The 7457-nt window shown below is 40.5% G+C and overlaps 1 pseudogene; it reads left to right on the forward strand.

Annotated features, from left to right (window-relative positions):
* The first annotated feature begins 2929 nt into the window (after positions 1-2929).
* Positions 2930-7457, forward strand: part of LOC122349694 — an 8860-nt pseudogene continuing 4332 nt past the window's right edge.

The raw sequence follows: 7457 nt of genomic DNA on the forward strand, positions 1-7457 counted from the left end.
TGACAAAGTTATGCCTCAGGTATTATTCCTTTCCTTATGTGTTATATTTTATGCCACCATCAGTAGTTTTATAGTTTCCTCTAGTTGACTTATTCAGTGTTGTAAATTAGAGTGCTCATGCTTTGAAATCACAATAGGTCTGAAAAATAAGCAGACAAGAATTTTTGTTTTCCTATATACAGAAAATGAGGAAAACCTTTTCTAACTTTTCTCAAAAAGGAGATCTTAGATAAAACATAAACAACAGTAAAACAAAAAATATAATAATAATAATGCAGCTTTTTAAAACACAAATGAAGAGGACAAAAGTTTCTATACAGAATTAAGATTATATGAGGTGTAATATGCCAGGGTGTGTTCTAGGGTCTAGGCATGTTCCTGTCTAGAGAGAATATGTCTAAGACATCCAGTGACTTCAGGATTACAGCAGACCAATGACTCAGTCTATACTGCAAAGTCTGCTTCTTTATATTGTCCTTAACTACACACTACCATTTGACGAGCAATGTCTTCTCATTCAGGGAATAAATCTTTTAGTAGTAAAGTCCAGACAGCCTTACTTCTACCATGATCTGCATACTTCTGTAAACAATGTAGTTGTTCCAAAATAAATTAATTGATCAAATTTCAATTAGATCAGTATATTTATTCAAATTTGTAAAAAAATCTATTTAACATAATATGTTCCACAGATTGCACACAGTATATCTGCTGTAATTTGGCAATACTTTAACCTTCTCAACATACAACACTGATTAATCTTGCAGTATGCACATCAACTGTTTATTGCACGTGCTACAGTACATGAGTGTGGCTGCAAAAAAATACTAGTTTTTGAGTAAGTAAAACAATAGACTTCAACTTTTAAAATACTTTACTGACTCAAAGTATAATAGAAATTCCTTTGGCTCTCAGTCTCGCATCCCCTTGTCTTTATGCTGATTGCTCTTGTTCATTTAAAACATTTTAATGCCTTTCGAAAGTACATTTGTCCTTACACGCACACAGAATCAGACAAACCAACAGAGTGTGCTTTCATTTTGCTGTCTTCTATGCAATTTTAGTTATTCAAATTTTATTTGGTCACATACACACATGGTAATGTATATGCAGTGAAATGTTTTTTATGGGGTTAGCCCAGTGTCAGAATAGAAACAAAATATATACTCCATAGAAAAAGCCAAGAAAGAAACAAAATATATATCTATATATATAAAAATATATATACAATGAAGAAGTGTGTAAAGTATGAAAAGGTAAAAATGAAAAAGTATAAAATATGTGTGCTGTATTAAAAAGGTAATTGTAAGTCCAATTGTAAGTGGGTATCTGGGGAAAGAGGGGGGTGAAGCGTACTGGGGGTGTTTCTCTGTTCAGACTCGAACGGAAGAAGCTCCTCCCATTCTTCTGTGTTTGCCTCAGGAATGAAAGCACTTTCCCTGAACGCACAGTCTTCACGCATCTTCCTGGCTCCTGGCACAGGCAACCGCTTGCTGTAGATGTGCTGCAAGTGCTGGAGTGGAGCTGAGAGTGGAGGAAAAGGCTTCAGCTGACCGCACTCACCTCTGAAGGGCCTCCTGCCTGTCCTGCAGGTGGTGCTGTTCCCTGAACCAGGAGGTGATGTTTCCCGTCAGGACACTCCCTGGATGGTGCAGGTAAAAGTTCCTGAGCACCTGAGATGGGAGTCTGAAGTCACTGCGCCCCAGATGGCATAGGGCGCTGCTGGTGGCCTTCACCAGGGTGGTGATGCACAGGACAGACTAAGACAGGTCCCGCGTGATGGAATACCCAGGTACCTGAAACTGTCCACTTCCACTGGGGTCCCGCCGATCATGATGGGATGGTATGGCGCACTGCTTCGTGCTGAAGTCCACTATTAACTCCTTTGTTTTGCTGTCGCTCAGGAGCAGATTGTTCTCCTGACACTCATCTCTCCAGGTTGTTGATCTCCTTGAAGATAGGTCATTCTACATTGTTATTGGGAGATCAGCCCACTCACGACACAGTGTTGCCAGCAAATTTAATGATGGTGGTGGAGTGCCGTAGTGGCCACACAGTCATGTGTACAGCGAGTACAGCAGGGGCCCAGAACACAACCCTGAGTGGGCCCCAGTGCTGAGGAGTGAGGGAGGATGAGTGTGTGGTTGACCCATTCAGCATGGCTTTCTGGTCCGTCAGGCTGTGAAGTTGCGTGATCCAGTGGGTAGGGATGTGGCCGACAGTCCCAGGACTCCAACTCGAGGTGAGTGTGGAGGGAACTATGGTGTGCTTGAATGCTGAACTATAGTCCACTAACAGCATTTTCAGGTACATAGTTCCCTGTTACTGACTCCCAAGATGGACTAGGGGTGTATGGGTCAAGACCACTTAAATTTAAGAGACATTGGTAGGCTGAATATCCAACACTGGTTACAAACTGGTGCGATGACATCGAGACAAACGATGCTGAATGAGGTGATTTACTTACAATGAATAAGGAAAGCAAAAGAAATAATACTAATTAAAGAAAAACATTTACATAAAGGAAACATTCAAGTGTGTAAAGTAGAACAGATAGAAAGACTGGCTATTGGTGCAGCTGAAAATAAAACCAAAAGCCAATCTACAAACAAGTTCCCCTTTAAAACTGACTAAGAAAAAACAAAAGAAAATGAAAGAAAATCTTCAACGCCCAGGACGCTCCTAAACTGTTTCTTCTTAAGAAGTACATAGGTTGGCACGCACCACCTTACCTAGTGTATCTCTAGACAAAGAATCACCTAAATGTTGGGATGTAAACCACGTGGCTTGCTTTCTTTAGCCAGTCTTTCTGCCATCAACAATGTCAACCATTTACAAAATGAGTCTCAAACAAAAACCTCCCATCAGTCTCTAAAACTAGGCTTTTAAAAACTCCAGTTGAGAAATGGCGACATTGTCAGCCTGAGCAATGGACCACTATCTGCACAAATCAGAGAGCAGACTGACAGGATTGGTTGAAATGCTGGCATGTGAAGCAACCAATCAGGGAAGCAGGGATGACAGGATTGCTGCTGACTACGGGGATGAAAAGGCAACCAATCAGCAGCGACAACAAGGGATAAAACTGAAATAAAGCAGTAAAAACAAACATACAAGAAAACCCAATAACGTCTCAGAACGTAACATCCTTTCTAAAATTCAGGTGGCCCTGGCGGTGGTTGTGGAAGAGGTGTGTGATGGCATCCTCCAGAGACCAGTTCTGGGCAGTAGGCAAACTGTAGTGGGTCCAGTGTGTCCGGGTAGTGATGAGGTGATGAAGTCTCTGACGAGTCTCTCAAAGCACTTCATCACTACCTACGCCAGAGCTACATGGCGGTAATCATTCAGGCAAGATGGTTGAGGTTTCTTCGCAGCGCACAGGAATAATGATGGACTGTTTGAAACACGAGGGGACTGTAGACTGTTCTCAGGGAGAGATTAAATATCTCAGTGAACACCGGGTGCTAGCTGGTCAGCACACAGGCTCTCAGAACCCGACCTGTGATGCCGCCAGGTCCTGCTGCCTTCCTGGTGTTCACTTCCTGAATGCCCTCCTTACGCTGTGTGGTTTCAAATGGTGAAAGTGATTTCCTCCCGGCTCTTCTCGGTGTGCATGCTGTTCATCATACTCGCACTAACGGCGCTTAGCGCATGATTAGCTGCAGCCCTCAAACGAGCATAAAAGTTATTTAGCCTGCCTCTGCAGAGAAGCATCCGCACTCTCCACTCTGGAGGCTGGCGCTTTATAGTCCTGGGGTGGGTATAGTCTCTCTTCAGAGAAGCAATATTTTGAGCACCTTAACAACAACCATCTGAGAAGGTACGAGGTAGTGAGCTGTGTATCAAAAACAGCAGCTTAACAACACGTTATTTATTCAACCTTTGCTACCCATAAACACAGGAAACACAATAAACACTCCTTGAAGATTTTAAAACGGAAGTCTTGAAAAATACCCAAATACCTCTGTTTTGAAAATGATTCAGAGGTCTCGGAGGATGACACAGAACTGGATGAAACTTGCTTGCTGAAGCACAAGATAATTTCGGTCTGATTTTATAAAAAGAAGTTTAATCAACTTTTTCTAAAGTTGGAAAGTAATTTCAACGTGTCAAACAGGTGTATTGACTGTAAATCGTAGATGAGCTTCCAATTCATGTTGTTGAGTCCACTTTAAAGAGCCATAACTGTGACATAGAACCAGTTATCTCAGATTTGGTCAAAAATCAAACACTGTCAGTTCAGCTTTAGGAAAGATGGACCTTTTCAACAGCATATAAGAGGAGAGAATTTATGAAAACACATTGTTGAACCTGTGGAATATATACTGACAATAAAGACAACAGAACATCTGTGTATGTTCCCATACTCCAGTCTTGTTGCAAGTCTTGGGAAGAATATCAAAGAAAAGGACCTAGTCACTCAAAAATACTGATGTGCATCAAAATACCAGTCCTTTTATGATGGATCTCACTTTCATGAAAATGATTTTTTTGCAGGTGATGTCGAGAGATTGCTTCATATTCTGTACATCGATGACTTTGAAGTGTGTAATCCCTTGGGAACTTCTCGCAAGATTCACAAAATCACTGCTGTCTATTGGGTGTTAGGACACATTCAAGCACACGCAAGAACAAAATTAGAATCTATTAATTTAGCCATTCTCTGTAAGGCAGATGACACAAAAACGATTTGGATTTCAGAAAGTGTTAGAGCCACTGTTAACTGATCTTCAAAGCTTCCAAGTCAAAAATCATAAAAGAGCGCTGTGGTAGCCGTGGTTGCTGATAATTTGGGAGCCCATTCTGTGGGAGGATCTGCTTGAAAACTTCACGGGGTACCAGTTTCAGACCACAGAAGTAAGATCTGGACTTTTCAGAGGAGAGATAAAGAGCAGCACACTCTGCATGTTGAGACAGTTTTGTCAAGTCCTACTTCCACTCCTTGCTATGGTGTGAAAAAACAGTGTGCACCGTCTGAAAACTTAATCTCTTTCATGTAACATCTAGTTACCCACCAGATGCTATATGACCTTCTTGAAGGTCTTGTTCCAGTGGAATTGGCATTGTCATTTCAAGCCTTTATCAAGAAGAAATATTTTTCTTTTGAGGAGCTTTAACACTTGCATTCAGCAGTTCCTTTATGAGTGGACTGACCAATAAGTAGACTGACTAAACAAATCGTCCACATTTGATTCCTGCTAATTTTGCCACAAAACGCTCTGTAGGAGGAAATGCACATGAAAATTGGTGTTTGCTGTGTCTGTGGCCTCTCATGATAGGCTTAAAAAGTACTTTAGGATGATGAAGATGTTAATGAACTTAAAAGACATTGTGGAACTCCTAGAATGCCCCAGTTCATACAGAGCAGAGCATTTGCTACCTTTGACTCTCTCTGATTTCTGAGCACAGACACAGATTTCTGACGTTTTTCTTCAAGAAAAGCTTCTTCCCAAACAAATTGAACTCATTCAGGAATTTGGTCATCTAGCAGCCTTGTGGACCATGAGATTTGAAACTAAACATGGATTTTTCAAGAAAGCTGTCAGACAAACGGGCTGTTTCAGAAACATACTGCTGTCCCTTGCAAAAAACACCAACTCATGATAGCATTGCATCTCCAGGAATCAAATTTGAAAGTCATCACTTTCAGTCACAGCAACTTCACAAGTCTCTGTGGACGTCCTAAAGGATGACATAAAAATTTGAAGCAACATAAGTATCCAAATGTCACAATGGTACATATGTTGCAAATAATGTCTGCTTTTTAGGCACCAACTATAAACCTGGAATGTTGCTATGTAATGGCTTCACTGCAGACTTGCCAGACTTTTTGTGAGGTGTTACAGTCTATCTTGGTTTGTAATGAACTGGTTCTTGTTGTAAGACTACTAAGCACATGGTACCATGAGCACCTTAGGAGCTATGAGTTGGAAAGCACAGCAAACATTCAGTTACTTGAGCATAGAGAAATGGTTGACTACTATCCCCTGGCTCCTTATACTGTTGCAGGAAGATGATTGACTACCTTAAAGCACTACATCTGCCCCTCTTTTAGGTGCATGATTATCAAAGCACTTATAGTGTACAAAATGTTAATTACAATTAATTGTTATAATTTCTGTGGGGGTTTTTGCAGATGTGTACCCCAGCAAAGCTGGATGGATTGTTTTTGAAGAGAATGACATTCACAAATTGGTTCTGCTCTCAGGCATCCCCAGTACTCTTAAAGTTATTAAAGAAACATTTAATCTTCCAGAATGCTTTACTTTGATGTATGAAGACATGGACTTTGGGGGCCAGTTTTTCACCTTGAGCTCAATAGATGATGTACAGGATAAATGTACTTTTAAAAGTGGTAAAAACTGAACCCATCATCCTGAATCTGAGTGCAGTGGAAGAACAAGTCCTAGTAAATGATTCTGACGCAATGTTGTGCACTTCTCAGGACACCATTGTGCTATGTTCTTCTGAAAGTGAGACATCATTTCCTTCTTTAGACTCCAGATCAGCAGTTCTCAAGACACTGTTCTGTTATCTTCATCTGAGAGTTCCACTTCATTCCGTTCAGAAGGATGGCTGGCAAATACCAACTATCTCATTTGATACAAAGCTCTTGCTTTCAGAAGGAAACAGAGACCTACCAAAAGTATGGCACCCTCTTGAACAATCCAAGAGTAACAAGGAAGTGTCCTTGAGACACTAGCTGAGACAATATTTCATTAAACTACGTACCCAACAGGTGTTCAGATTATGAACGTGGTAGAGATGTTGATTGAAAAGAACCCATGCCTTAAAGAGCCAGAGTCCTTTAATGGACAGTATGGGTGGCAACAGAGGATTAAATATAATATGGGCAATTATCGAGCCAAATTAAGAGGCAGTCAGCTTTCCTCTGTTCTTCCAGAGTTGGAGGTCAACTCTTGAAAGAGAAAGAAGACAAATGAAAAGTTTTGCACCAAAGGCATGAAAAGATTCCCTGAAGGCTGAAGTAAATTACTTTCCTCCAGCTCCATTTGGGAAAACCAAGGAAACTTTAGAGAAGGAGAGAGCTGATCTTCTCAAAGAAATTCAGAAGAAAAAACAACAAAAAGGTCATTGGTGAGATGATGGAGTAAACTTTCTCCTATCGAAGATTTGAAATTATTAATCAATGCCCTACTGTCAAAGATTTCATGGAAAGATGGCCAGCTCTTTTTGTGAAACCTTAGTTCCTCTTTTGCTGGCTTGATGGTAATATGTAGATACTCATAACCTTTGGCACTCATATTTCATTCATTAAAAAATAATAATATTTTAATTTCATTAGTATAGCATGATGTGTGTGTGTGGTGTGGTTGGGAAAAGGTTTTTATTAGACTACTAAATCTTTTTCTTTGTCTTAGATCAAGAATGAGTTCAAGAGGATAACAACAATTCCCCTGGAGCCAAGCTTTCTGCAAAAACTGGACCTCTACACT

The sequence above is a fragment of the Puntigrus tetrazona genome, chromosome 1, assembly GCF_018831695.1.
Source record: "Puntigrus tetrazona isolate hp1 chromosome 1, ASM1883169v1, whole genome shotgun sequence".
NCBI lineage: Eukaryota > Metazoa > Chordata > Actinopteri > Cypriniformes > Cyprinidae > Puntigrus > Puntigrus tetrazona.